This window comes from Pseudophryne corroboree, unplaced genomic scaffold (genome assembly GCF_028390025.1).
Source record: "Pseudophryne corroboree isolate aPseCor3 unplaced genomic scaffold, aPseCor3.hap2 scaffold_294, whole genome shotgun sequence".
Lineage (NCBI taxonomy): Eukaryota > Metazoa > Chordata > Amphibia > Anura > Myobatrachidae > Pseudophryne > Pseudophryne corroboree.
In genome coordinates this window covers 338685-366060 of record NW_026969607.1, presented here as the reverse complement: position 1 = coordinate 366060, position 27376 = coordinate 338685, and the positions used below count along the sequence as shown (strand labels likewise).

General features: G+C 47.4%; 27 non-coding genes and 7 pseudogenes across 27 annotated transcripts; 29 read left to right on the top strand and 5 right to left on the bottom strand.

The window, feature by feature from the left end:
- The first annotated feature begins 2003 nt into the window (after window positions 1-2003).
- On the top strand, window positions 2004-2077 carry TRNAN-AUU (transfer RNA asparagine (anticodon AUU)). The gene has a single exon. It is a non-coding gene; the product is annotated as a tRNA-Asn (tRNA).
- Window positions 2078-7462: 5385 nt separating this feature from the next.
- LOC135014943 (U5 spliceosomal RNA) lies at window positions 7463-7578 on the bottom strand. The gene has a single exon (XR_010213292.1). It is a non-coding gene; the product is annotated as a U5 spliceosomal RNA (small nuclear RNA).
- Window positions 7579-7853: 275 nt separating this feature from the next.
- Window positions 7854-7969, bottom strand: LOC135014930 (U5 spliceosomal RNA). The gene has a single exon (XR_010213278.1). It is a non-coding gene; the product is annotated as a U5 spliceosomal RNA (small nuclear RNA).
- Window positions 7970-8243: 274 nt separating this feature from the next.
- LOC135014922 (U5 spliceosomal RNA) lies at window positions 8244-8359 on the bottom strand. The gene has a single exon (XR_010213270.1). It is a non-coding gene; the product is annotated as a U5 spliceosomal RNA (small nuclear RNA).
- A 286-nt stretch (window positions 8360-8645) lies between these two features.
- LOC135015445 (U5 spliceosomal RNA) lies at window positions 8646-8761 on the bottom strand. Its single transcript, XR_010213699.1, has one exon. It is a non-coding gene; the product is annotated as a U5 spliceosomal RNA (small nuclear RNA).
- Window positions 8762-9031: 270 nt separating this feature from the next.
- Window positions 9032-9147, bottom strand: LOC135015452 (U5 spliceosomal RNA). Its single transcript, XR_010213707.1, has one exon. It is a non-coding gene; the product is annotated as a U5 spliceosomal RNA (small nuclear RNA).
- A 144-nt stretch (window positions 9148-9291) lies between these two features.
- LOC135015337 (U1 spliceosomal RNA) lies at window positions 9292-9454 on the top strand. Its single transcript, XR_010213632.1, has one exon. It is a non-coding gene; the product is annotated as a U1 spliceosomal RNA (small nuclear RNA).
- A 671-nt stretch (window positions 9455-10125) lies between these two features.
- LOC135015047 (U1 spliceosomal RNA) lies at window positions 10126-10289 on the top strand. The gene has a single exon (XR_010213397.1). It is a non-coding gene; the product is annotated as a U1 spliceosomal RNA (small nuclear RNA).
- Window positions 10290-10441: 152 nt separating this feature from the next.
- On the top strand, window positions 10442-10593 carry LOC135015350 (U1 spliceosomal RNA; annotated as a pseudogene).
- A 682-nt stretch (window positions 10594-11275) lies between these two features.
- LOC135015001 (U1 spliceosomal RNA) lies at window positions 11276-11439 on the top strand. The gene has a single exon (XR_010213351.1). It is a non-coding gene; the product is annotated as a U1 spliceosomal RNA (small nuclear RNA).
- A 152-nt stretch (window positions 11440-11591) lies between these two features.
- Window positions 11592-11754, top strand: LOC135015344 (U1 spliceosomal RNA). Its single transcript, XR_010213639.1, has one exon. It is a non-coding gene; the product is annotated as a U1 spliceosomal RNA (small nuclear RNA).
- A 671-nt stretch (window positions 11755-12425) lies between these two features.
- On the top strand, window positions 12426-12589 carry LOC135015151 (U1 spliceosomal RNA). The gene has a single exon (XR_010213500.1). It is a non-coding gene; the product is annotated as a U1 spliceosomal RNA (small nuclear RNA).
- A 152-nt stretch (window positions 12590-12741) lies between these two features.
- LOC135015269 (U1 spliceosomal RNA) lies at window positions 12742-12904 on the top strand. The gene has a single exon (XR_010213603.1). It is a non-coding gene; the product is annotated as a U1 spliceosomal RNA (small nuclear RNA).
- Window positions 12905-13519: 615 nt separating this feature from the next.
- LOC135014990 (U1 spliceosomal RNA) lies at window positions 13520-13683 on the top strand. Its single transcript, XR_010213340.1, has one exon. It is a non-coding gene; the product is annotated as a U1 spliceosomal RNA (small nuclear RNA).
- A 152-nt stretch (window positions 13684-13835) lies between these two features.
- Window positions 13836-13977, top strand: LOC135015282 (U1 spliceosomal RNA; annotated as a pseudogene).
- A 692-nt stretch (window positions 13978-14669) lies between these two features.
- Window positions 14670-14833, top strand: LOC135014968 (U1 spliceosomal RNA). Its single transcript, XR_010213317.1, has one exon. It is a non-coding gene; the product is annotated as a U1 spliceosomal RNA (small nuclear RNA).
- Window positions 14834-14985: 152 nt separating this feature from the next.
- LOC135015374 (U1 spliceosomal RNA) lies at window positions 14986-15127 on the top strand (annotated as a pseudogene).
- A 688-nt stretch (window positions 15128-15815) lies between these two features.
- Window positions 15816-15979, top strand: LOC135015020 (U1 spliceosomal RNA). The gene has a single exon (XR_010213370.1). It is a non-coding gene; the product is annotated as a U1 spliceosomal RNA (small nuclear RNA).
- Window positions 15980-16131: 152 nt separating this feature from the next.
- On the top strand, window positions 16132-16273 carry LOC135015280 (U1 spliceosomal RNA; annotated as a pseudogene).
- A 692-nt stretch (window positions 16274-16965) lies between these two features.
- LOC135014967 (U1 spliceosomal RNA) lies at window positions 16966-17129 on the top strand. The gene has a single exon (XR_010213316.1). It is a non-coding gene; the product is annotated as a U1 spliceosomal RNA (small nuclear RNA).
- A 152-nt stretch (window positions 17130-17281) lies between these two features.
- LOC135015373 (U1 spliceosomal RNA) lies at window positions 17282-17423 on the top strand (annotated as a pseudogene).
- A 695-nt stretch (window positions 17424-18118) lies between these two features.
- LOC135015035 (U1 spliceosomal RNA) lies at window positions 18119-18282 on the top strand. Its single transcript, XR_010213384.1, has one exon. It is a non-coding gene; the product is annotated as a U1 spliceosomal RNA (small nuclear RNA).
- Window positions 18283-18434: 152 nt separating this feature from the next.
- Window positions 18435-18597, top strand: LOC135015425 (U1 spliceosomal RNA). Its single transcript, XR_010213682.1, has one exon. It is a non-coding gene; the product is annotated as a U1 spliceosomal RNA (small nuclear RNA).
- A 670-nt stretch (window positions 18598-19267) lies between these two features.
- Window positions 19268-19431, top strand: LOC135014961 (U1 spliceosomal RNA). The gene has a single exon (XR_010213310.1). It is a non-coding gene; the product is annotated as a U1 spliceosomal RNA (small nuclear RNA).
- Window positions 19432-22130: 2699 nt separating this feature from the next.
- On the top strand, window positions 22131-22294 carry LOC135015236 (U1 spliceosomal RNA). Its single transcript, XR_010213577.1, has one exon. It is a non-coding gene; the product is annotated as a U1 spliceosomal RNA (small nuclear RNA).
- A 152-nt stretch (window positions 22295-22446) lies between these two features.
- LOC135015321 (U1 spliceosomal RNA) lies at window positions 22447-22582 on the top strand (annotated as a pseudogene).
- Window positions 22583-23280: 698 nt separating this feature from the next.
- LOC135015064 (U1 spliceosomal RNA) lies at window positions 23281-23444 on the top strand. Its single transcript, XR_010213414.1, has one exon. It is a non-coding gene; the product is annotated as a U1 spliceosomal RNA (small nuclear RNA).
- A 152-nt stretch (window positions 23445-23596) lies between these two features.
- Window positions 23597-23759, top strand: LOC135015297 (U1 spliceosomal RNA). Its single transcript, XR_010213620.1, has one exon. It is a non-coding gene; the product is annotated as a U1 spliceosomal RNA (small nuclear RNA).
- Window positions 23760-24433: 674 nt separating this feature from the next.
- LOC135015398 (U1 spliceosomal RNA) lies at window positions 24434-24597 on the top strand. The gene has a single exon (XR_010213668.1). It is a non-coding gene; the product is annotated as a U1 spliceosomal RNA (small nuclear RNA).
- A 152-nt stretch (window positions 24598-24749) lies between these two features.
- On the top strand, window positions 24750-24912 carry LOC135015197 (U1 spliceosomal RNA). The gene has a single exon (XR_010213544.1). It is a non-coding gene; the product is annotated as a U1 spliceosomal RNA (small nuclear RNA).
- Window positions 24913-25586: 674 nt separating this feature from the next.
- On the top strand, window positions 25587-25750 carry LOC135015140 (U1 spliceosomal RNA). The gene has a single exon (XR_010213489.1). It is a non-coding gene; the product is annotated as a U1 spliceosomal RNA (small nuclear RNA).
- A 152-nt stretch (window positions 25751-25902) lies between these two features.
- LOC135015361 (U1 spliceosomal RNA) lies at window positions 25903-26065 on the top strand. The gene has a single exon (XR_010213652.1). It is a non-coding gene; the product is annotated as a U1 spliceosomal RNA (small nuclear RNA).
- Window positions 26066-26739: 674 nt separating this feature from the next.
- Window positions 26740-26903, top strand: LOC135015083 (U1 spliceosomal RNA). The gene has a single exon (XR_010213433.1). It is a non-coding gene; the product is annotated as a U1 spliceosomal RNA (small nuclear RNA).
- A 142-nt stretch (window positions 26904-27045) lies between these two features.
- Window positions 27046-27187, top strand: LOC135015228 (U1 spliceosomal RNA; annotated as a pseudogene).
- The last annotated feature ends 189 nt before the right edge of the window (window positions 27188-27376 follow it).

Genomic DNA, 27376 nt, shown 5'->3' with positions numbered 1-27376 from the left:
GCAGCAAGATGCATCCTCATTTCAATATCTACTGAAATAATACAGGTTGACACCAGGAAACATTAACGCCACTGCATCCTTGCTGCTTTCTCATGTGGAAGTCTGTTTAATGTGAAAACAAGGTGATATCTAATTAGCACACATTTAAGGAATTAAGAAAATCTTTATTTAAGGGTGAAGATGTTTCTCACAAAATCGTTGCCCCAATGCATCATTGAAATTCAAGCTGGAAAGATGATTTTAATATATCACTTGTACATTTTGTATTGCTCTTCTGGTGACAATGTAGTTTGTTTTTGTCAATTACCATTTTAATAATCGGGTAAAGAAAATTAATTGGATTTTTGAAAGAAAACAACACTGTCAATATACTATTAAAACAAATTAAAATGGTAAAAGTTATTGTACTTTAAGTAAAAATAAAAGCTAAAATATCAATCCCAGTTTTGGATTACTTTAATGAACAAAAAAAATGCATATAGCAAAGGATAGTATCAATCTGCCTACCTCTGGGTTATGGGCCCAGCATGCTTCCATTGCAGTACTCTGCTGCACATGTAAGTGCAAGAGATCCTGAAGCACTCACTCATCATGGGAAAGTACCAATGTGTTTCTTCATTGGTTGCTGGAAGAAACATCTTACAAAAACTCTCCAGGTTATTGACTTTTTAAAGTTTTTCTAGGAAACGTTCTAGATGAATGCTTATTAGTCTTTGTCAGTATGTACTTTTTGCAAAGTGTCTCTGTGGCGCAATCGGTTAGTGTGTTCATCTATTAATCAAAAGGTTGGTGGTTCAATCCCATCCAGGGACGTAATTGACCTTGTGATCAAATTTTGGTAATATTTAAGTAGACAAGTCATATAGCAGAGGATAGTTTCAATCTGCCTACCTCTGGGTTATGGACCCAGCATGCTTCCATTACAGTACTCTGCTGCACATGTAAGTGCAAGAGATCCTGAAGCACTCACTCATCATGGGAAAGTACCAATGTGTTTCTTCATTGGTTGATGGAAGAAACAACTTACAAAAACTCTCCAGATTATTGACTATTTAAAGTTTTTATAGGAAACGTTCTAGATGAATGCTTATTAGCCTTTGTCAGTATGTACTTTTGCAAAGTTTCGCTGTGGCGCAATCAGTTAGTGTGTACGGCTATTAACCAAAAGGTTGGTGGTTCAATCCCACCCAGGGATGTAATTGAACTTGTTATCAGTTTTTGTTGATCTTTAAGTAGACAAGTCAAAATTTCGAAAACCCCTGCTATGGTGTAGGGTACCTGGCCTTCTCTGATGTAATCAGAGTTAGATTTGATTCATACTGTTAACTGGGTAGTATATCACAAGTTATACGGTGTGATTGGTGTGGCTGGTATGAATCTTGACCTTGGATTAACAAAAATCCTTTCCTCGTACTGTCCGTCTCCTCTGGGCACAGTTTCTCTAACTGAGGTATGGAGGAGGGGCATAGAGGGAGGAGCCAGTGCACACCCAGATCTAAAGTCTTTCTTAAAGTGCCCATGTCTGCTGCGGAGCCCGTCTATCCCCCATGGTCCTTACGGAGTCCCCATCATCCTCTACGGACTACGAGAAAAAAAAATTACCGGTAGGTTTAAAATGTTATTTTTTTCTCTGCAACCCACTGCTAAATTGTGCTTCCTAGCTGTTTTTTATAAAATCACTTAATTAAATCTAACTCTGATTACGTCAGAGAAGGCCAGGTACCCTACACCATAAGAGGGGGTTTGAAATTTTGACTTGTCTACTTAAAGATCACCAAAATCTGATGACAAGGTCAATTACATCCCTGGGTGGGATTGAACCACCAACATTTTGGTTAATAGCCCATGTAAGTGCAAGAAATCCTGAAGCACTCACTCATCATGGGAAAGTACCAATGTGTTTCTTACAAAAATTCTCCAGATTATTGACTTTTTAAAGTTTTTCTAGGAAACGTTCTAGATGAATGATTATTAGCCTTTGTCAGTATTGACTTTTGCAAGGTGTCTCTGTGGCGCAATCGGTTAGCATGTTTGGCTATTAACCAAAAGGTTGGTGGTTCAATCCCACCCAGGGATGTAATTGACCTTGTAATCAGATTTTGGTGATCTTTAAGTAGACAAGTCAAAATTTCAAAAACCCCCCTTATGGTGTAGGGTACCTGGCCTTCTCTGATGCAATCAGAGTTAGATTTGATTAAGTGATTTTATAAAAAAAACAGCTAGGAAGCACAATTTAGCAGTGGGTTGCAGAGAAAAAAAAATATGCTGGCAGAAAAGTCCAATTGAGTGATTAAACAGCTCTTCATTTTCTGATTTTATGTTTATGCTAACAAATTTGCTCTCTGAAAAGTGTCCACAAAGCCAAGTCTCTGATTAACACCTTTGTAGGAATGGTTTTTCACCTATTACTGAAATAAACTTGCTTCATTGGAAAGGCATCAAAGATGCATCCTCATTTCAATGTCTACTGAAATAATACAGGTTGACACCAGGAAACGTCACTGCATCCTTGCTGCTTCCTCACGGGGAAGTCTGTTTAATGTGAAAACAAGGTGATATCTAATCAGCACACAGGTAAGGAATTAAGAAAATCTTTCTTTATGGGTGAAGATGTTTCTCACAAATTGTTGTCCCAATGCATCATTGAAATTCAAGATGGAAGATGATTTTCATATATCACTTGTACATTTTGCATTGCTCTTCTGGTGACAATGTAGTTTGTTTTTGTCAATTACCATTTCAGTAATAGGGTAAAGAAAATTAAGTGGATTTTTTAAAGAAAACAATGCTGTCAATATACTATTAAAACAAATTAAAATGATAAAAGTTATTGTACTTTAAGTAAAAATAAAAGAGCCAAAATATCAATCCCAGTTTTTGATTACTTTAATTATAAAAAAAAAAATGCACATAGCAGAGGATAGTTTCGATCAATCGACCTCTGGGTTATGGGCCCAGCATGCTTCCATTGCACTACTCTGCTGCTCATGGAAGTGTAAGAGATCCTGAAGACTAAATTGATTAAAGGCCTAAAAGTACTGGACTATAAGGAAAGACTTACTAGGCTGAATATTTATACACTAGAAAAGAGGTGCCTAAGAGGAGATATTATTAATATCTTCAAATATGTAAAGATACATAACAAAGAGTTATCAGAGGAATTATTTATTAAAAGAACACGTGGTCACTCGCTGCGACTGGAGGAAAGTTCAGAACGCAATGGAGGAAAGGTTTCTTCACTGTTAGGGCAATCAGGATGTGGAATTCCCTGCCAGGGAAGGTGGTAATGGCGGACTCTGTAATTGGATTTAAAAAAGGAATGGATACATTTCTGAATGAAAAAGCTATCCAAGGTTATAATACTTAAAATATCAACATGGTTAATCCGGGGGTAACATGAGTTATAGTAGCTAACTAGTCATAAAACATTATTCAGCAAGTATGTAGAATCATCACAACTTAAAACAGGTTGAACACGATGGGCAATTTGCCTCTATTCAACCTCAAAAACTATGTTACTATATTACTATGTTATTGTAGTATACAGAACACCACAATGCAATGAGCAGTGATAGTGAGCACTGATGAGGATACTAGAACTGACACTGAGCAGCAAGATGCAGCACTGGACTATTAGTAATGTACTGTAGTATGCTGAGCACCACAATGCAGCACAAGACAATGAGCAGTGATACTGAGCACTGATGAGGATACTACTGAGAACTGACACTGAGCAGGAGAGACACACTACTAGTATTACTGAGCAGCAATAAGTAACCACTGATACTGAGCACTGATATTGAGATTTCCACTGAGAGAACATAGCCACGTCCTCTCCGCTCTCTCTTCAATGCACGAGTAAAAATGGCGGCAACGCGCAGCTCTTTATATGGAATCCGAATCTCGCGAGAATCCGACAGCGGGATGATGACATTTTCCCTTGTTCAGGTTTTCCGAGTCAGGCGGGAACAACCGAGCCTGCCTCGGACCAGTGTAAACCACGTGGAGTTCGTGGGGAATTCGGTTCTCGGAGAACCGAACCCGCTCCTCTCTACCTTATACCCATCAATTTTTTTATTTTCAATCTAAGCCCCTGCAGTTTTCTGTAAGCATCTGCTTCGCTATGATGATCAACAAGTCACAAGGGCAAACACTCAGGGTTTGAGGCGTAGATCTTAGGACCAGCTGCTACAAGCATGGCAGAGGTGTCACTGTCACTGGTGACACCCAGAGAGGTGGCGAGGGAGATTGTAATGCAGTGCGCGCAGATAAGCAGCGCAATGGTAAAAAGGAGGCATGGTTTCATAGGTAGGGGCGTGGCCTGGTGGCCTGAATCTACATTTTGTTGCTCCGGGTGTCCCGGGGGTTGGGGGCTGCACCCGGGGACTAGTGTGTGAGCGGTGCTGGCTCCTGCACAGTGACAGGGCATGGCCACCCAGCATGACGCCTCCCTTCTTGACCATGCTGTAATTGCAGTCGCACTGCAGTTCAGCGTGATCATAAAAAATGGTGTAGGCTCCTGCTGGTGCAGACTGTATGTGCGCGCAGGAAGCCGCCACCATTTTTGTGATCACAGCGGCTGAATGTGATGTCATACAGCCGCTGTGACCACGCCCCCTGTGTCTCCTCCGTTGCAGACCCCATTTTGAAGCCTTGCCCCCGCACCGCTCCATCCCTGACTTGGAAATGGAGTGTTGCTGACCCACCTCTCCCCCCCTTCCCCGCCCCGATTGACAGGCAGAGGCGATCACATTCTCTGCGGGGTGCCGCAGAAAATGCAGGCACATGCGTATGCTCTTAGCAATTTTTGCAGTTGGATCGCTTATTGTGATTGCAATCCAACCTGAATCAGGCCCTATTACCTATCACAATGCGCTGCGGGCAGTACAAAATTGGGTTAATATAGGAGAAAACCCCCCAGACCTGTGCTCCTTAACTGTACCTGGTGGCTAGTGGAGCGGCTGCCCAGTAATCAGTGTCCACCGCAGTGCGCACACGGCCCACCCCCTACGACCTCGCTCCCCTTCATCAGCGGCCTCGTGATCCGGAAGGGTGGTGTGTGTGTGACTGACCTTAGGATGAAACCGGAGCCTCCGCTGCAGTGACCCAGCAACCAGGGCACGGGAGTATATAGCGCCGCTGGGAGTGATGAAGCTGCAGTAAAGATGTCTATTAGACCTAGCCTGCTGCAGCCCTTGTAGATTCTCATAAAACAAGTTCTTCTTTTCTTGTCAAAATTAATAGCTAAGAATAGGCTGCCTGAGGCAGGCCCCTGTTAATTGGCCTGCTACTGAAGGCACCAACTACAAACTGAGCTCCCTGTTCATGGAAGCGGGGTTATAGAGGAGAATGCACTGAGCTTCTTGGGAACAGTTAAAAGCTTTGAGCCGGTTGGTGCCTCAGATCAAGATCCTACTCTACACCCCAATGTGAATCCTTGTGGAGTCCAGTGTACCCCACAGAAGAAATTAATGTGTCACACCCATTGGCAGCAACCTTAGAATAGCTGCTGACGGGCACAATTGAGAAAGGAAGGGGGGGGGGACATTTGAATCCAGCACATAGATGCAATTCAAATATGTAATTTGTACCTTCCTATTTTAAAATATAATGGATGAACCTCACCCTGTGAGAACAATCTTCATGATCAAGAGATCTAATATGTAAAATAAGTATGAGTTGGGATAGGGCTGGGGAGGGTGGCAGCTCGGGCAGCCCCTCCCCCGTCAAGTTAAGGAGATTCAACTGAGGAAGCACAAGGGAACTCTCGTCTGGGGACAACAACTGCAGGGAGACCACATCTTTTCAGATGAACATGGGAGGGCGGAAGGCTGCCTAATACTGAAGCACCATCAAATATCAAACCATATCCAACAACTAGTACAAGCATTCCTGGGGGAAGGTCTGCAGCAGACGGATTTGCATACGGTGATGTCATCCAAGCAGTGGGCCAAAGTTGGCTGGAACCCTCATCTGCATATAAAAAGAGAAAAGGGGCATGCAGGGCATGGCGGCCTTTTGCAGTGCTTGGATGACCCCTAGTTCGCATTAAACACCCCCACCCTCCTTTGGTGTGGGGCTCATGTTGGCCATGCCCCATCCCCTGAAGCATTCATGCTGATTTCTTGCAGCAGCTGGGCACTGTAACAGCTCCAGAGCTGCTCTATAAGGCAAGTAAAAGGGTGTGGGCCCTGCAGCACCACCTGTAGTTCGCATTGTGCGTTGGAAGGCACAAAGTAAGCAGACGGGAGGAGAAGTCAGGATAGTACACAAGGGCATCCTTTTCTCTTAGTCCGTAGAGGATGCTGGGGTCACATTAAGAACCATGGGGTATAGACGGGATCCGCAAGAGACATGGGCACTTTAAGACTTTCAAAGGGTGTGAACTGGCTCCTCCCTCTATGCCCCTCCTCCAGACTCCAGTTATAGGAACTGTGCCCAGGGAGACGGACATTTCGAGGAAAGGATTTATTGTTAAACTAAGGTGAGCATCTTACCAGCTCACACCTTAAGCATGCCGCAGAACGTGGCATTCAACAGAACACAAGCCAACGGCATGAACAATTGCAGCAAAAAGCTGACCAGAACCGTAACACAACATGTGTATAACCACAAGTAATAACTGCAGACACAGTATGGACTGGGACGGGTGCCCAGCATCCTCTACGTACTAAGAGAAAAGGATTTACCGGTAGGTATTAAAATCCTATTTTCTCATACGACCTAGAGGATGCTGGGGTCACATTAAGAACCATGGGGTTATACCAAAGCTCTTGAACGGGTGGGAGAGTGCGTACGACTCTGCAGCACCGAATGACCCAACTTGAGGTTATCATCAGCCAAGGTATCAAACTTGTAAAACTTAGCAAAAGTGTTTACTAAATAGCTGCTCGGCAAAGTTGCAATGCCGAGACTCCCCGACCAGCTGCCCAGGATGAACCCACCTTTCTAGTAGAATGGGTCTTCACCTAATTCAGTAACGGCAATCCTGCCGTGGAATGAGCATGCTGAATCTTACCACAGATCCAGCGCATAATGGTCTGCATGGAAGCAGGACACCCAATCATGTTGGGAGCATACAGGACAAACAGAGCCTCTGTTTTCCTAATCTGAACCGTTCTGGTGACATAAATTTTCAAAGTTCTGACCACAGCCAGAGACTTTGACTCAACGAAGGTGTCAGTGGCCAAAGGCACCATGTGGAAAGATGAACCACCTTCGGCAGAAATTGTTGACGTGTCCTCAATTCTGCTCTATCTTCATGAAAGATCAAATAAAGGCTCTTGTGATACTGCATGGTTTGTACTGTTTTCCATGTGCTCCCAGATCTTTCAAGCAAGTAGCATGGTCAAGAAAGTTCTGTTTGAAAAGAAACAAACATTTACTGTCATTGTTATGCAAATAAACTTACATTAAAGCTAACAAGAAAGCACACTCGTTCTGTCTTTAAACTGATAAAAGAAACCCCAATAATATGGGGCATGCAAAAATTGAGATAAAACTCAGTTTTGCTCCTCTCCACGGAAATCTTTAATAAAAGGCGAAATATTTGTTAGTTCTGAAGAGAAACCAGAGCATGACCAAGATTCCACCTGTCGCCTGAGTGCCATGCCAGCAGTTCTCATTCAGCTCAAAGTGAGCACCCAATTTGAATGAAAGAAAGCAGATTTCTCACCAGGCTTCCCCTTGCTATAAACATGGTTTGTACTCTTTTCCATGTGCTCCCAGATCTTTCAAACAATTAGTGTGGTCAAGAAAGTTCTGTTTGAAAAGAAACAAACATTTACTGTCATTTCTATGCAAATGAGCTTACATTAAAGCACACTCGTTCTATCTTTAAACCAATAAAATAAAACCCCAATAAGATGGGGCATGCAAAAATTGAGATAAAACTCAGTTTTGCTCCTCTCCACGGAAATCTTTAGTAAAAGGCGAAAGATTTGTTCGTTCTGAAGAGAAACCACAGCATGACCAAGATTCTACCTGTCGCCTGAGTGCCATGCCAGCAGTCCTCATTCAGCTCAAAGTGAGCACCCAATTTGAAAGAAAGAAAGCAGATTTCTCACCAGGCTTCCCCTTGCTATAAACATGGTTTGTACTCTTTTCCATGTGCTCCCAGATCTTTCAAGCAATTAGTATAGTCAAGAAAGTTCTGTTTGAAAAGAAACAAACATTTACTGTCATTTCTACGCAAATGAGCTTACATTAAAGCACACTCGTTCTATCTTTAAACTGATAAAAGAAACCCCAATAAGACGGGGCATGCAAAAATTGAGATAAAACTCAGTTTTGCTCCTCTCCACGGAAATCTTTAGTAAAAGGCGAAAGATTTGTTCATTCTGAAGAGAAACCAGAGCATGACCAAGATTCCACCTGTCGCCTGAGTGCCATGCCAGCAGTCCTCATTCAGCTCAAAGTGAGCACCCAATTTGAAAGAAAGAAAGCAGATTTCTCACCAGGCTTCCCCTTGCTATAAGCATGGTTTGTACTCTTTTCCATGTGCTCCCAGATCTTTCAAGCAATTAGTATGGTCAAGAAAGTTCTGCTTGAAAAGAAACAGACATTTATTGTCATTGTTATGCAAATAAACTTACATTAAAGCTAACAAGAAAGCACACTCGTTCTGTCTTTAATCCGATAAAAGAAACCCCAATAATATGGGGCATGCAAAAATTGAGATAAAACTCAGTTTTGCTCCTCTCCACGGAAATCTTTAGTAAAAGGCGAAAGATTTGTTCGTTCTGAAGAGAAACCAGAGCATGACCAAGATTCCACCTGTCGCCTGAGTGCCAAGCCAGCAGTCCTCATTCAGATCAAAGTGAGCGCCCAATTTGAAAGAAAGCAGATTTCTCACCTGTCTTCTCCTTGCTATAAGCATGGTTTGTACTGTATTCCATGTGCTCCCAGATCTTTCAAGCAAGTAGCATGGTCAAGAAAGTTCTGTTTGAAAAGAAACAAACATTTACTGTAATTTCTATGCAAATGAGCTTACATTAAAGCACACTCATTCTATCTTTAAACCGATAAAAGAAACCCCAAAAAGATGGGGCATGCAAAAATTGAGATAAAACTCGGTTTTGCTCCTCTCCACGGAAATCTTTAGTAAAAGGCGAAAGATTTGTTCGTTCTGAAGAGAAACCAGAGCATGACCAAGATTTTTATCTGAAAATATGTGTTCTCCCTGCAGTTGTTGTCCCCAGATGAGAGTTCCCTTGTGCTGCCTCAGTTGAATCTCCTTTACTTGACAGGGGGATGCTCGAGCAGCGACCCTCCCCAGCTCTAGCCCAACTCCTACTTACCTGCCAGGTGAGATACTATGATCATGAAGGTGCTTCTCCCAGGGCAAGGCTCACCCATTGCACTCTGGGTGTGCTGCTTCTGCGGTTTCCCCAAATGTGGGAAACTTGACTGCATAATTTGTGTTTCCCCTGGTCGGCTCTCGTATAATTCAGATCTCTTTGTCTCAGGTCTCTCTCCAGCCTAGTTTGCTGTCTGTTTCTACTTCTCTTTTCTTGAGCCGCTCCCTTCTATGCCCTTGCGCACTATCCTGACTTCTCCCGTCTGCTTACTTCGTGCCTTCCAACGCACAATGCAAACTACAGGTAGTGCTGCAGGACCCACACCCTTTTACTTGCCTTACAGAGCGTCTCTGGAGCAGTTACAGTGCCCAGCTGCTGCAAGAAATCAGCTTGAATGCTTCAGGGGCTGGGGAATAGCCAACATGAGCCCCACACCGAAGGAGGGTGGAGGTGTGTAATGCGAACTAATGGTCATCCAAGCGCCGCAAAAGGCCGCCATGCCCTGCACGCCCCTTGTCTCTTTTCATATGCAGACGAGGGTTGAAGCCAACTTTGACCCACTGTTTGGATGACATCACCATATGCAAATCCATCTGCTGCAGGCCTTCCCCCAGGAATGCTTGCACTAGTTGTTGCATTTGGTTTGTTGTTTGGGGGTGCTTCAGTATTAGGCAGCCTTCTGCCCTCCCATGTTCATCTGAAAATATGTGTTCTCCCTGCAGTTGTTGTCCCCAGATGAGAGTTCCCTTGTGCTGCCTCAGTTGAATCTCCTTTACTTGACAGAGATGTGCCTGAGCAGCGGCCCTCCCCAGCCCTATCCCAAATCATACTTATTTTGCATAGGCGATACCATGGTCATGAAGATTGTTCTCCCAGGGTGAGGTTCATTCATTGCATTCTGGGTATGCTGACCCCTGTGATTTCCCCAAATGTGGGAAACTCGACTGCATTATTTGTGGTAGTGGGGGACTGTGTTTGTGCTTTCCTCTGGTCAGCTCTGGTAAAAATCAGATTTCTTTATCTCAGATCTTCCTCTAGCCTTGTTCTTCTTTCGAGAGTTCCCTTGTGCTGCCTCAGTTGGATCTCTTTCACTTGACAGGGGGGTGCCCGAGCAGCGACCCTCCCCAGCTCTAGCCCAACTCCTACTTACCTGCCAGGTGAGATACTATGATCATGAAGGTGCTTCTCCCAGGGCAAGGCTCACCCATTGCACTCTGGTTGTGCTGCCCCTGTGATTTCCCCAAATGTGGGAAACTTGACTGCATAATTTGTGTTTCCCTTGGTAGGCTCTCGTATAATTCAGATCTCTTTGTCTCAGGTCTCTCTCCAGCCTAGTTTGCTGTCTGTTTCCACTTCTCTTTTCTTGAGCCGCTCCCTTCTATGCCCTTGCGCACTATCCTGACTTCTCCCGTCTGCTTACTTCGTGCCTTCCAACGCACAATGCAAACTACAGGTAGTGCTGCAGGGCCCACACCCTTTTACTTGCCTTACAGAGCAGCTCTGGAGCAGTTATAGTGCCCAGCTGCTGCAAGAAATCAGCTTGAATGCTTCAGGGGCTGGGGCATAGCCAACATGAGCCCCATACCGAAGGAGGGTGGAGGTGTGTAATGCGAACTAGGGGTCATCCAAGCGCCGCAAAAGGCCGCCATGCCCTGCACGCCCCTTTTCTCTTTTCATATGCAGACGAGGGTTGAAGCCAACTTTGACCCACTGCTTGGATGGCATCACCATATGCAAATCCATCTGCTGCAGGCCTTCCCCCAGGAATGCTTGCACTAGTTGTTGCATTTGGTTTGTTGTTTGGGGGTGCTTCAGTATTAGGCAGCCTTCTGCCCTCCCATGTTCATCTGAAAATATGTGTTCTCCCTGCAGTTGTTGTCCCCAGATGAGAGTTCCCTTGTGCTGCCTCAGTTGAATCTCCTTTACTTGACAGAGATGTGCCTGAGCAGCGGCCCTCCCCAGCCCTATCCCAAATCATACTTATTTTGCATAGGAGAGACCATGGTCTTGAAGATTGTTCTCCCAGGGTGAGGTTCATTCATTGCATTCTGGGTATGCTGACCCCTGTGATTTCCCCAAATGTGGGAAACTCAACTGCATTATTTGTGGTAGTGGGGGACTGTGTTTGTGCTTTCCTCTGGTCAGCTCTGGTAAAAGTCAGATTTCTTTGTTTCAGTTCTTCCTCTAGCCTTGTTCTTCATTCGAGAGTTCCCTTGTGCTGCCTCAGTTGGATCTCCTTCACTTGACAGGGGGGTGCCCGAGCAGCGACCCTCCCCAGCTCTAGCCCAACTTCTACTTACCTGCCAGGTGAGATACTATAATCATGAAGGTGCTTCTCCCAGGGCAAGGCTCACCCATTGCACTCTGGATGTGCTGCCCCTGCGATTTCCCCAAATGTGGGAAACTTGACTGCATAATTTGTGTTTCCCCTGGTCGGCTCTCGTATAATTCAGATCTCTTTGTCTCAGGTCTCTCTCCAGCCTAGTTTGCTGTCTGTTTCCACTTCTCTTTTCTTAAGCCGCTCCATTCTATGGCCTTGCGCACTATCCTTACTTCTCCCGTCTGCTTACTTTGTGCCTTCCAATGCACAATGCAAACTACAGGTAGTGCTGCAGGGCCCACACCCTTTTACTTGCCGTACAGAGCAGCTCTGGAGCTGTTACAGTGCCCAGCTACTGCAAGAAATCAGCTTGAATGCTTCAGGGGCTGGGGCATAGCCAACATGAGCCCCACACCAAAGGAGGGTGGAGGTGTTTAATGCGAACTAGGGGTCATCCAAGCGCCGCAAAAGGCCGCCATGCCCTGCACGCCCCTTTTCTCTTTTCATATGCAGACGAGGGTTGAAGCCAACTTTGACCCACTGCTTGGATGACATCACCATATGCAAATCCATCTGCTGCAGGCCTTCCCCCAGGAATGCTTGCACTAGTTGTTGCATTTGGTTTGTTGTTTGGGGGTGCTTCAGTATTAGGCAGCCTTCTGCCCTCCCATGTTCATCTGAAAATATGTGTTCTCCCTGCAGTTGTTGTCCCCAGATGAGAGTTCCCTTATGCTGCCTCAGTTGAATCTCCTTTACTTGACAGAGATGTGCCTGAGCAGCGGCCCTCCCCAGCCCTATCCCAAATCATACTTATTTTGCATAGGAGATACCATGGTCATGAAGATTATTCTCCCAGTGTGAGGTTCATTCATTGCATTCTGGGTATGCTGACCCCTGTGATTTCCCCAAATGTGTGAAACTCGACAGCATTATTTGTGGTAGTGGGGGACTGTGTTTGTGTTTTCCTCTGGTCAGCTCAGGTAAAAGTCAGATTTCTTTGTCTCAGATCTTCCTCTAGCCTTGTTCTTCTTTCGAGAATTCCCTTGTGCTGCCTCAGTTGGATCTCCTTCACTTGACAGGGGGGTACCCGAGCAGCGACCCTCCCCAGCTCTAGCCCAACTCCTACTTACCTGCCAGGTGAGATACTATGATCACGTAGGTGCTTCTCCCAGGGCAAGGCTCACCCATTGCACTCTGGGTGTGCTGCTCCTGCGATTTCCCCAAATGTGGGAAACTTGACTGCATAATTTGTGTTTCCCCTGGTCGGCTCTCGTATAATTCAGATCTCTTTGTCTCAGGTCTCTCTCCAGCCTAGTTTGCTGTCTGTTTCCACTTCTCTATTCTTAAGTGCCTTCCAATGCACAATGCAAACTACAGGTAGTGCTGCAGGGCCCACACCCTTTTACTTGCCGTACAGAGCAGCTCTGGAGCTGTTACAGTGCCCAGCTGCTGCAAGAAATCAGCTTGAATGCTTCAGGGGCTGGGGCATAGCCAACATGAGCCCCACACCGAAGGAGGGTGGGGGTGTTTAATGCGAACTAAGGGTCATCCAAGCGCCGCAAAAGGCCGCCATGCCCTGCATACCCCTTTTCTCTTTTCATATGCAGATGAGGGTTCCAGCCAACTTTGGCCCACTGCTTGGATGACATCACCGTATGCAAATCCGTCTTCTGCAGAACTTCCCCCAGGAATGCTTGTACTAGTTGTTGCATTTGGTTTGTTGTTTGGGGGTGCTTCAGTATTAGGCAGCCTTCTGCCCTCCCATGTTCATCTGAAAATATGTGTTCTCCCTGCAGTTGTTGTCCCCAGATGGGAGTTCCCTTGTGCTGCCTCAGTTGAATCTCCTTTACTTGACAGAGATGTGCCTGAGCAGCGGCCCTCCCCAGCCCTATCCCAAATCATACTTATTTTGCATAGGAGATACCATGGTCATGAAGATTGTTCTCCGAGGGTGAGGTTCATTCATTGCATTTTGGGTATGCTGACCCCTGTGATTTCCCCAAATGTGGGAAACTCGACTGCATTATTTGTGGTAGTGGGGGACTGTGTTTGTGCTTTCCTCTGGTCAGCTCTGGTAAAAGTCAGATTTCTTTGTCTCAGATTTTCCTCTAGCCTTGTTCTTCTTTCGAGAGTTCCCTTGTGCTGCCTCAGTTGGATCTCCTTCACTTGACAGGGGGGTACCCGAGCAGCAGCCCTCCCCAGCTCTAGCCCAACTCCTACTTACCTGCCAGGTGAGATACTATGATCATGAAGGTGCTTCTCCCAGGGCAAGGCTCACCCATTGCACTCTGGGTGTGCTGCTCCTGCGATTTCCCCAAATGTGGGACACTTGACTGCATAATTTGTGTTTCCCCTGGTCGGCTCTCGTATAATTTAGATCTCTTTGTCTCAGGTCTCTCTCCAGCCTAGTTTGCTGCCTGTTTCCACTTCTCTTTTCTTGAGCCGCTCCCTTCTATGCCCTTGCGCACTATCCTGACTTCTCCCGTCTGCTTACTTTGTGCCTTCCAACGCACAATGCGAACTACAGGTAGTGCTGCAGGGCCCACACCCTTTTACTTGCCTTACAGAGCAGCTCTGGAGCTGTTACAGTGCCCAGCTGCTGCAAGAAATCAGCTTGAATACTTCAGGGGCTGGGGCATAGCCAACATGAGCCCCACACCGAAGGAGAATGGAGGTGTTTAATGCGAACTAGGGGTCATCCAAGCGCCGCAAAAGGCCGCCATGCCCTGCATAACCCTTTTCTCTTTTCATATGCAGATGAGGGTTCCAGCCAACTTTGGCCCACTGCTTGGATGACATCACCGTATGCAAATCCGTCTTCTGCAGACCTTCTCCCAGGAATGCTTTTACTAGTTGTTGCATTTGGTTTGTTGTTTGGGGGTGCTTCAGTATTAGGCAGCCTTCTGCCCTCCCATGTTCATCTGAAAATATGTGTTCTCCCTGCAGTTGTTGTCCCCAGATGAGAGTTCCCTTGTGCTGCCTCAGTTGAATCTCCTTTACTTGACAGAGATGTGCCTGAGCAGCGGCCCTCCCCAGCCCTATCCCAAATCATACTTATTTTGCATAGGAGATACCATGGTCATGAAGATTGTTCTCCCAGGGTTAGGTTCATTCATTGCATTCTGGGTATGCTGACCCCTGTGATTTCCCCAAATGTGGGAAACTCAACTGCATTATTTGTGGTAGTGGGGGACTGTGTTTGTGCTTTCCTCTGGTCAGCTCTGGTAAAAGTCAGATTTCTTTGTCTCAGATCTTCCTCTAGCCTTGTTCTTCTTTCGAGAGTTCCCTTGTGCTGCCTCAGTTGGATCTCCTTCACTTGACAGGGGGGTGCCCGAGCAGCGACCCTCCCCAGCTCTAGCCCAACTCCTACTTACCTGCCAGGTGAGATACTATGATCATGTAGGTGCTTCTCCCAGGGCAAGGCTCACCCAATGCACTCTGGGTGTGCTGCCCCTGCGATTTCCCCAAATGTGGGAAACTTGACTGCATAATTTGTGTTTCCCCTGGTCGGCTCTCATATAATTCAGATCTCTTTGTCTCAGGTCTCTCTCCAGCCTAGTTTGCTGTCTGTTTCCACTTCTTTTTTCTTAAGCCCCTCCCTTCTATACCCTTGTGGACTATCCTGACATCTCCTCCTGTCTGCTTACTTTGTGCCTTCCAATGCACAATGCAAACTACAGGTAGTGCTGCAGGGCCCACACCCTTTTACTTGCCTTACAGAGCAGCTCTGGAGCTGTTACAGTGCCCAGCTGCTGCAAGAAATCAGCTTGAATGCTTCAGGGGCTGGGGCATAGCCAACATGAGCCCCACACCGACGGAGGGTGGAGGTGTTTAATGCAAACTAAGGGTCATCCAAGCACCGCAAAAGGCCGCCATGCCCTGCATACCCCTTTTCATATGCAGATGAGGGTTCCAGCCAACTTTGGCCCACTGCTTGGATAACATCACCGTATGCAAATCCGTCTTCTGCAGACCATTTCCCAGAAATGCTTGTACTAGTTGTTGCATTTGGTTTGTTGTTTGGGGGTGCTTCAGTATTAGGCAGCCTTCTGCTCTCCCATTTTCATCTGAAAATATGTGTTCTCCTTGCAGTTGTTGTCCCCAGATGAGAGTTCCCTTGTGCTGCCTATGTTGAATCTCCTTTACTTGACAGAGATGTGCCTGAGCAGCGGCCCTCCCCAGCCCTATCCCAAATCATACTTATTTTGCATAGGAGATACCATTATCATGAAGATTGTTCTCCGAGGGTGAGGTTCATTCATTGCATTTTGGGTATGCTGACCCCTGTGATTTCCCCAAATGTGGGAAACTCGACTGCATTATTTGTGGTAGTGGGGGACTGTGTTTGTGCTTTCCTCTGGTCAGCTCTGGTAAAAGTCAGATTTCTTTGTCTCAGATTTTCCTCTAGCCTTGTTCTTCTTTCGAGAGTTCCCTTGTGCTGCCTCAGTTGGATCTCCTTCACTTGACAGGGGGGTACCCGAGCAGCAACCCTCCCCAGCTCTAGCCCAACTCCTACTTACCTGCCAGGTGAGATACTATGATCATGAAGGTGCTTCTCCCAGGGCAAGGCTCACCCATTGCACTCTGGGTGTGCTGCTCCTGCGATTTCCCCAAATGTGGGACACTTGACTGCATAATTTGTGTTTCCCCTGGTCGGCTCTCGTATAATTTAGATCTCTTTGTCTCAGGTCTCTCTCCAGCCTAGTTTGCTGCCTGTTTCCACTTCTCTTTTCTTGAGCCGCTCCCTTCTATGCCCTTGCGCACTATCCTGACTTCTCCCGTCTGCTTACTTTGTGCCTTCCAACGCACAATGAGAACTACAGGTAGTGCTGCAGGGCCCACACCCTTTTACTTGCCTTACAGAGCAGCTCTGGAGCTGTTACAGTGCCCAGCTGCTGCAAGAAATCAGCTTGAATACTTCAGGGGCTGGGGCATAGCCAACATGAGCCCCACACCGAAGGAGAATGGAGGTGTTTAATGCGAACTAGGGGTCATCCAAGCGCCGCAAAAGGCCGCCATGCCCTGCATAACCCTTTTCTCTTTTCATATGCAGATGAGGGTTCCAGCCAACTTTGGCCCACTGCTTGGATGACATCACCGTATGCAAATCCGTCTTCTGCAGACCTTCTCCCAGGAATGCTTTTACTAGTTGTTGCATTTGGTTTGTTGTTTGGGGGTGCTTCAGTATTAGGCAGCCTTCTGCCCTCCCATGTTCATCTGAAAATATGTGTTCTCCCTGCAGTTGTTGTCCCCAGATGAGAGTTCCCTTGTGCTGCCTCAGTTGAATCTCCTTTACTTGACAGAGATGTGCCTGAGCAGCGGCCCTCCCCAGCCCTATCCCAAATCATACTTATTTTGCATAGGAGATACCATGGTCATGAAGATTGTTCTCCCAGGGTTAGGTTCATTCATTGCATTCTGGGTATGCTGACCCCTGTGATTTCCCCAAATGTGGGAAACTCAACTGCATTATTTGTGGTAGTGGGGGACTGTGTTTGTGCTTTCCTCTGGTCAGCTCTGGTAAAAGTCAGATTTCTTTGTCTCAGATCTTCCTCTAGCCTTGTTCTTCTTTCGAGAGTTCCCTTGTGCTGCCTCAGTTGGATCTCCTTCACTTGACAGGGGGGTGCCCGAGCAGCGACCCTCCCCAGCTCTAGCCCAACTCCTACTTACCTGCCAGGTGAGATACTATGATCATGTAGGTGCTTCTCCCAGGGCAAGGCTCACCCAATGCACTCTGGGTGTGCTGCCCCTGCGATTTCCCCAAATGTGGGAAACTTGACTGCATAATTTGTGTTTCCCCTGGTCGGCTCTCATATAATTCAGATCTCTTTGTCTCAGGTCTCTCTCCAGCCTAGTTTGCTGTCTGTTTCCACTTCTTTTTTCTTAAGCCCCTCCCTTCTATACCCTTGTGGACTATCCTGACATCTCCTCCTGTCTGCTTACTTTGTGCCTTCCAATGCACAATGCAAACTACAGGTAGTGCTGCAGGGCCCACACCCTTTTACTTACCTTACAGAGCAGCTCTGGAGCTGTTACAGTGCCCAGCTGCTGCAAGAAATCAGCTTGAATGCTTCAGGGGCTGGGGCATAGCCAACATGAGCCCCACACCGACGGAGGGTGGAGGTGTTTAATGCAAACTAAGGGTCATCCAAGCACCGCAAAAGGCCGCCATGCCCTGCATACCCCTTTTCTCTTTTCATATGCAGATGAGGGTTCCAGCCAACTTTGGCCCACTGCTTGGATAACATCACCGTATGCAAATCCGTCTTCTGCAGACCTTTTCCCAGGAATGCTTGTACTAGTTGTTGCATTTGGTTTGTTGTTTGGGGGTGCTTCAGTATTAGGCAGCCTTCTGCTCTCCCATTTTCATCTGAAAATATGTGTTCTCCCTGCAGTTGTTGTCCCCAGATGAGAGTTCCCTTGTGCTGCCTCAGTTGAATCTCCTTTACTTGACAGAGATGTGCCTGAGCAGCGGCCCTCCCCAGCCCTATCCCAAATCATACTTATTTTGCATAGGAGATACCATTATCATGAAGATTGTTCTCCCAGGGTGAGGTTCATTCATTGCATTCTGGGTATGCTGACCCCTGTGATTTCCCCAAATGTGGGAAACTCGACTGCATTATTTGTTGTAGTGGGGGACTGTGTTTGTGCTTTCCTCTGGTCAGCTCTGGTAAAAGTCAGATTTCTATGTCTCAGATCTTCATCTAGCCTTGTTCTTTTTTCGAGAGTTTCCTTGTGCTGCCTCAGTTGGATCTCCTTCACTTGACAGGGGGGTGCCCATACAGCGACCCTCCCCAGCTCTAGCCCAACTCCTACTTACCTGCCAGGTGAGATACTATGATCAGGAAGGTGCTTCTCCCAGGGCAAGGCTCACCCAATGCACTCTGGGTGTGCTGCTCCTACGATTTCCCCAAATGTGGGACACTTGATTACATAATTTGTGTTTCCTCTGGTCGGCTCTCATATAATTCAGATCTCTTTGTCTCAGGTCTCTCTCCAGCCTAGTTTGCTGTCTGTTTCCACTTCTCTTTTCTTGAGCCGCTCCCTTCTATGCCCTTGTGCACTATCCTGACTTCCCCGTCTGCTTACTTTGTGCCTTCCAACGCACAATGCAAACTACAGGTAGTGCTGCAGGGCCCACACCCTTTTACTTGCTTTACAGAGCAGCTCTGGAGCTGTTACAGTGCCCAGCTGCTGCAAGAAATCAGCTTGAATGCTTCAGGGGCTGGGGCATAGCCAACATGAGCCCCACACCGAAGGAGGGTGGAGGTGTTTAATGCGAACTAGGGGTCATCCAAGCGCCGCAAAAGGCCGCCATGCCCTGCACACCCCTTTTTTATTTTCATATGCAGACGAGGGTTGAAGCCAACTTTGACCCACTGCTTGGATGACATCACCATATGCAAATACGTCTGCTGCAGGCCTTCCCCCAGGAATGCTTGCACTAGTAGTTGCATTTGGTTTGTTGTTTGGGGGTGCTTCAGTATTAGGCAGCCTTCTGCCCTCCCATGTTCATCTGAAAATATGTGTTCTCCCTGCAGTTGTTGTCCCCAGATGAGAGTTCCCTTGTGCTGCCTCAGTTGAATCTCCTTAACTTGACAGAGATGTGCCTGAGCAGCGGCCCTCCCCAGCCCTATCCCAAATCATACTTATTTTGCATAGGAGATACCATGGTCATGAAGATTGTTCTCCCAGGGTGAGGTTCATTCATTGCACTCTGGGTATGCTGACCCCTGTGATTTCCCCAAATGTGGGAAACTCGACTGCATTATTTGTGGTAGTGGGGGACTGTGTTTGTGCTTTCCTCTGGTCAGCTCTGGTAAAAGTCAGATTTCTTTGTCTCAGATCTTCCTCTAGCCTTGTTCTTCTTTCGAGAGTTCCCTTGTGCTGCCTCAGTTGGATCTCCTTCACTTGACAGGGGGTGCCCGAGCAGCAATCCTCCACAGCTCTAGCCCAACTCCTACTTACCTGCCAGGTGAGATACTATGATCTTCACTGTTAGGGCAATCAGGATGTGGAATTCCCTGCCAGGGAAGGTGGTAATGGCGGACTCTGTAATTGGATTTAAAAAAGGAATGGATACATTTCTGAATGAAAAAGCTATCCAAGGTTATAATACTTAAAATATCAACATGGTTAATCCGGGGGTAACATGAGTTATAGTAGCTAACTAGTCATAAAACATTATTCAGCAAGTATGTAGAATCATCACAACTTAAAACAGGTTGAACACGATGGGCAATTTGCCTCTATTCAACCTCAAAAACTATGTTACTATATGTTACTATATTACTATGTTACTGTAGTATACAGAACACCACAATGTAATGAGCAGTGATAGTGAGCACTGATGAGGATACTAGAACTGACACTGAGCAGCAAGATGCAGCACTGGACTATTAGTAATGTACTGTAGTATGCTGAGCACCACAATGCAGCACAAGACAATGAGCAGTGATACTGAGCACTGATGAGGATACTACTGAGAACTGACACTGAGCAGGAGAGACACACTTCTAGTATTACTGAGCAGCAATAAGTAACCACTGATACTGAGCACTGATATTGAGATTTCCACTGAGAGAACATAGCCACGTCCTCTCCGCTCTCTCTTCAATGCACGAGTAAAAATGGCGGCAACGCGCAGCTCTTTATATGGAATCCGAATCTCGCGAGAATCCGACAGCGGGATGATGACATTTTCCCTTGTTCAGGTTTTCCGAGTCAGGCGGGAACAACCGAGCCTGCCTCGGACCAGTGTAAACCACGTGGAGTTCGTGGGGAATTCGGTTCTCGGAGAACCGAACCCGCTCCTCTCTACCTTATACCCATCAATTTTTTTTATTTTCAATCTAAGCCCCTGCAGTTTTCTGTAAGCATCTGCTTCGCTATGATGATCAACAAGTCACAAGGGCAAACACTCAGGGCTTGAGGCGTAGATCTTAGGACCAGCTGCTACAAGCATAGCAGAGGTGTCACTATCACTGGTGACACCCAGAGAGGTGGCGAGGGAGATTGTAATGCAGTGCGCGCAGATAAACAGCGCAATGGTAAAAAGGAGGCATGGTTTCATAGGTAGGGGCGTGGCCTGGTGGCCTGAATCTACATTTTGTTGCTCCGGGTGTCCCGGGGGTTGGGGGCTGCACCCGGGGACTAGTGTGTGAGCGGTGCTGGCTCCTGCACAGTGACAGGGCATGGCCACCCAGCATGACGCCTCCCTTCTTGACCATGCTGTAATTGCAGTCGCACTGCAGTTCAGCGTGATCATAAAAAATGGTGTAGGCTCCTGCTGGTGCAGACTGTAGAGAAAAGCTGCTGTGACCACGCCCCCTGTGTCTCCTCCGTTGCAGACCCCATTTTGAAGCCTTGCCCCCGGACTAAGAGAAAAGAATGCCCTTGCGCACTATCCTGACTTCTCCTCCCGTCTGCTTAATTTGTGCCTTCCAACGCACAATGCGAACAACAGGTGGTGCTGCAGGGCCCACACCCTTTTACTTGCCTTACAGAACAGCTCTGGAGCTGTTACAGTGCCCAGCTGCTGCAAGAAATCAGCTTGAATGCATCAGGGGATGGGGTATGGCCAACATGAGCCCCACACCAAAGGAGGGTGGGGGTGTTTAATGCGAACTAGGGGTCATCCAAGCACTGCAAAAGGCCGCCATGCCCTGCATGCCCCTTTTCTCTTTTCATGTGCAGATGAGGGTTCCAGTCAACTTTGGCCCACTGCTTGGATAACATCACCGTATGCAAATCCGTCTGCTGCAGACCTTCCCCCAGGAGTGCTTGTACTAGTTGTTGCATATGGGCCCTCATTCCGAGTCGTTCGCTCTGTAAATTTCATCGCATCGCAGTGAAATTCTGCTTAGTACGCATGCGCAATATTCGCACTGCGACTGCGCCAAGTAATTTTACAATGAAGAAAGTATTTTTACTCACGGCTTTTTCTTCGCTCCGGCGATCGTAATATGATTGACAGGAAATGGGTGTTACTGGGCGGAAACAGGCCGTTTTATTGGCGTGTGGGAAAAAACGCTACAGTTTCCGGAAAAAACGCAGGAGTGGCCGGAGAAACGGGGGAGTGTCTGGGCGAACTCTGGGAGTGTTTGTGACGTCAAACCAGGAACGACAAGCACTGAACTGATCGCAGATGCCGAGTAAGTCTGAAGCTACTCTGAAACTGCTAAGTAGTTTGTAATCGCAATATTGCGAATACATTGGTCGCAATTTTAAGAAGCTAAGATTCACTCCCAGTAGGCGGCGGCTTAGATTGTGTAACTCTGCTAAAATCGCCTTGCGAGCGATCAACTCGGAATGAGGGCCATGGTTTGATATTTGATGGTGCTTCAGTATTAGGCAGCCTTCCGCCCTCCCATGTTCATCTGAAAAGATGTGGTCTCCCTGCAGTTGTTGTCCCCAGATGAGAGTTCCCTTGTGCTGCCTCAGTTGAATCTCCTTTACTTGACAGAGATGTGCCTGAGCAGCGGCCCTCACCAGCCCTATCCCAAATCATACTTATTTTGCATAGGAGATACCATGGTCATGAAGATTGTTCTCCCAGGGTGAGGTTCATTCATTGCATTCTGGGTATGCTGACCCCTGTGATTTTCCCAAATGTGGGAAACTCGACTGCATTATTTGTGGTAGTGGGGGACTGTGTTTGTGCTTTCCTCTGGTCAGCTCTGGTAAAAGTCAGATTTCTTTGTCTCAGATCTTTCTCTAGCCTTGTTCTTCTTTCGAGAGTTCCCTGGTGCTGCTTCAGTTGGATCTCCTTCACTTCACAGGGGGGAACCCGAGCAGCGACCCTCCCCAGCTCTAGCCCAACTCCTACTTACCTGCCAGGTGAGATACTATGATCATGAAGGTGCTTCTCCCAGGGCAAGGCTCAACCATTGCACTCTGGGTGTGCTGCTCCTGCGATTTCCCCAAATGTGGGAAACTTGACTGCATAATTTGTGTTTCCCCTCGTCGGCTCTCGTATAATTCAGATCTCTTTGTCTCAGGTCTCTCTCCAGCCTAGTTTGCTGTCTGTTTCCACTTCTCTTTTCTTGAGCCGCTCCCTTCTATGCCCTTGCGCACTATCCTGACTTCTCCCGTCTGCTTACTTCGTGCCTTCCAACGCACAATGCGAACTACAGGTAGTGCTGCAGGGCCCACACCCTTTTACTTGCCTTACAGAGTAGCTCTGGAGCAGTTACAGTGCCCAGCTGCTGCAAGAAATCAGCTTGAATGCTTCAGGGGCTGGGGCATAGCCAACATGAGCCCCACACCGAAGGAGGGAGGAGGTGTGTAATGCAAACTAGGGGTCATCCAAGCGCTGCAAAAGGCCGCCATGCCCTGCACGCCCCTTTTCTCTTTTCATATGCAGACGAGGGTTGAAGCCAACTTTGACCCACTGCTTGGATGACATCACCATATGCAAATCCATCTGCTGCAGGCCTTCCCCCAGGAATGCTTGCACTAGTTGTTGCATTTGGTTTGTTGTTTGGGGGTGCTTCAGTATTAGGCAGCCTTCTGCCCTCACATGTTCATCTGAAAATATGTGTTCTCCCTGCAGTTGTTGTCCCCAGATGAGAGTTCCCTTGTGCTGCCTCAGTTGAATCTCCTTTACTTGACAGAGATGTGCCTGAGCAGCGGCCCTCCCCAGCCCTATCCCAAATCATACTTATTTTGCATAGGCGATACCATGGTCATGAAGATTGTTCTCCCAGGGTGCGGTTCATTCATTGCATTCTGGGTATGCTGACCCCTGTGATTTCCCCAAATGTGGGAAACTCGACTGCATTATTTGTGGTAGTGGGGGACTGTGTTTGTGCTTTCCTCTGGCCAGCTCTGGAAAAAGTCAGATTTCTTTGTCTCAGATCTTCCTCTAGCCTTGTTCTTCTTTCGAGAGTTCCCTTGTGCTGCCTCAGTTGGATCTCTTTCACTTGACAGGGGGGTGCCCGAACAGCAACCCTCCCCAGCTCTAGCCCAACTCCTACTTACCTGCCAGGTGAGATACTATGATCATGAAGGTGCTTCTCCCAGGGCAAGGCTCACCCATTGCACTCTGTGTGTGCTGCCCCTGCGATTTCCCCAAATGTGGGAAACTTGACTGCATAATTTGTGTTTCCCTTGGTCGGCTCTCGTATAATTCAGATCTCTTTGTCTCAGGTCTCTCTCCAGCCTAGTTTGCTGTCTGTTTCCACTTCTCTTTTCTTCAGCCGCTCCCTTCTATACCCTTGTGCACTATCCTGACTTCTCCTCCCGTCTGCTTACTTTGTGCCTTCCAATGCACAATGCAAACTACAGGTAGTGCTGCAGGGCCCACACCCTTTTACTTGCCTTACAGAGCAGCTCTGGAGCTGTTACAGTGCCCAGCTGCTGCAAGAAATCAGCTTGAATGCTTCAGGGGATGGGGCATGGCCAACATGAGCCCCACACCAAAGGAGGGTGGAGGTGTTTAATGCGAACTAGGGGTCATCCAAGCACCGCAAAAGGCCGCCATGCCCTGCACGCCCCTTTTCTCTTTTCATATGCAGATGAGGGTTGAAGCCAACTTTGACCCACTGCTTGGATGACATCACCGTATGCAAATCCGTCTTCTGCAGAACTTCCCCCAGGAATGCTTGCACTAGTTGTTGCATTTGGTTTGTTGTTTGGGGGTGCTTCAGTATTAGGCAGCCTTCTGCCCTCCCATGTTCATCTGAAAATATGTGTTCTCCCTGCAGTTGTTGTCCCCAGATGAGAGTTCCCTTGTGCTGCCTCAGTTAAATCTCCTTTACTTGACAGAGATGTGCATGAGCAGCGGCCCTCCCCATCCCTATTAAAAATCATACTTATTTTGCATAGGAGATACCATGGTCATGAAGATTTTTCTCCCAGGGTGAGGTTCATTCATTGCATTTTGGGTATGCTGACCCCTGTGATTTCCCCAAATGTGGGAAACTCAACTGCATTATTTGTGGTAGTGGGGGACTGTGTTTGTGCTTTCCTCTGGTCAGCTCTGGTAAAAGTCAGATTTCTTTGTCTCAGATTTTCCTCTAGCCTTGTTCTTCTTTCGAGAGTTCCCTTGTGCTGCCTTAGTTGGATCTCCTTCACTTTACAGGGGGGTACCCGAGCAGCGACCCTCCCCAGCTCTAGCCCAACTCCTACTTACCTGCCAGGTGAGATACTATGATCATGAAGGTGCTTCTCCCAGGGCAAGGCTCACCCATTGCACTCTGGGTGTGCTGCTCCTGCGATTTCCCCAAATGTGGGAAACTTGACTGTATAATTTGTGTTTCCCCTGGTCGGCTCTCGTATAATTCAGATCTCTTTGTCTCAGGTCTCTCTCCAGCCTAGTTTGCTGTCTGTTTCCACTTCTCTTTTCTTGAGCCGCTCCCTTCTATGCCCTTGCGCACTATCCTGACTTCTCCTCCTGTCTGCTTACTTTGTGCCTTCCAACGCACAATGCGAACTACAGGTAGTGCTTCAGGGCCCACACCCTTTTACTTGCCTTACAGAGCAGCTCTGGAGCTGTTACAGTGCCCAGCTGCTGCAAGAAATCAGCTTGAATGCTTCAGGGGCTGGGGCATAGCCAACATGAGCCCCACACCAAAGGAGGGTGGAGGTGTTTAATGCAAACTAGGGGTCAGCCAAGCGCCGCAAAAGGCCACCATGCCCTGCACGCCCCTTTTCTCTTTTCATATGCAGACGAGGGTTGAAGCCAACTTTGACCCACTGCTTGGATGACATCACCATATGCAAATCCATCTGCGGCAGGCCTTCCCCCAGGAATGCTTGCACTAGTTGTTGCATTTGGTTTGTTGTTTGGGGGTGCTTCAGTATTAGGCAGCCTTCTGCCCTCCCATGTTCATCTGAAAATATATGTTCTCCCTGCAGTTGTTGTCCCAAGATGAGAGTTCCCTTGTGCTGCCTCAGTTGAATCTCCTTTACTTGACAGAGATGTGCATGAGCAGCGGCCCTCCCCAGCCCTATTCCAAATCATACTTATTTTGCATAGGAGATACCATGGTCATGAAGATTTTTCTCCCAGAGTGAGGTTCATTCATTGCATTTTGGGTATGCTGACCCCTGTGATTTCCCCAAATGTGGGAAACTTGACTGCATTATTTGTGGTAGTGGGAGACTGTGTTTGTGCTTTCCTCTGGTCAGCTCTGGTAAAAGTCAGATTTCTTTGTCTCAGATTTTCCTTTAGCCTTGTTCTTCTTTCGAGAGTTCCCTTGTGCTGCCTCAGTTGGATCTCCTTCACTTTACAGGGGGGTACCCGAGCAGCGACCCTCCCCAGCTCTAGCCCAACTCCTACTTACCTGCCAGGTGAGATACTAAGATCATGAAGGTGCTTCTCCCAGGGCAAGGCTCACCCATTGTACTCTGGGTGTGCTGCTCCTGCGATTTCCCCAAATGTGGGAAACTTGACTGCATAATTTGTGTTTCCCCTGGTCGGCTCTCGTATAATTCAGATCTCTTTGTCTCAGGTCTCTCTCCAGCCTAGTTTGCTGTCTGTTTCCACTTCTCTTTTCTTCAGCCGCTCCCTTCTATACCCTTGTGCACTATCCTGACTTCTCCTCCCGTCTGCTTACTTTGTGCCTTCCAATGCACAATGCAAACTACAGGTAGTGCTGCAGGGCCCACACCCTTTTACTTGCCTTACAGAGCAGATCTGGAGCTGTTACAGTGCCAAGCTGCTGCAAGAAATCAGCTTGAATGCTTCAGGGGCTGGGGCATAGCCAACATGAGCCCCACACCGAAGGAGGGTGGAGGTGTTTAATGCAAACTAGGGGTCAGACAAGCGCCGCAAAAGGCCACCATGCCCTGCACGCCCCTTTTCTGTTTTCATATGCAGACGAGGGTTGAAGCCAACTTTGACCCACTGCTTGGATGACATCACCATATGCAAATCCATCTGCGGCAGGCCTTCCCCCAGGAATGCTTGCACTAGTTGTTGCATTTGGTTTGTTGTTTGGGGGTGCTTCAGTATTAGGCAGCCTTCTGCCCTCCCATGTTCATCTGAAAATATGTGTTCTCCCTGCAGTTGTTGTCCCCAGATGAGAGTTCCCTTGTGCTGCCTCAGTTGAATCTCCTTAACTTGACAGAGATGTGCCTGAGCAGCGGCCCTCCCCAGCTCTATCCCAAATCATACTTATTTTGCATAGGAGATACCATGGTCATGAAGATTATTCTCCCAGGGTGAGGTTCATTCATTGCATTCTGGGTATGCTGACCCCTGTGATTTCCCCAAATGTGGGAAACTCGACTGCTTTATTTGTGGTAGTGGGGGACTGTGTTTGTGTTTTCCTCTGGTCAGCTCTGGTAAAAGTCAGATTTCTTTGTTTCAGAGCCTTGTTCTTCTTTTGAGAGTTCCCTTGTGCTGCCTCAGTTGGATCTCCTTCACTTGACAGGGGGGTGCCCGAGCAGAGACCCTCGCCAGCTCTAGCCCAACTCCTACTTACCTGCCAGGTGAGATACTATGATCATGAAGGTGCTTCTCCCAGGGCAAGGCTCACCCATTGCACTCTGGGTGTGCTGCCCCTGCGATTTCCCCAAATGTGGGAAACTTGACTGCATAATTTGTGTTTCCCCTGGTCGGCTCTCGTATAATTCATATCTCTTTGTCTCAGGTCTCTCTCCAGCCTAGTTTGCTGTCTGTTTCCACTTCTCTTTTCTTCAGCCGCTCCCTTCTATACCCTTGCGCACTATCCTGACTTCTCCTCCTGTCTGCTTACTTTGTGCCTTCCAACGCACAATGCGAACTACAGGTAGTGCTGCAGGGCCC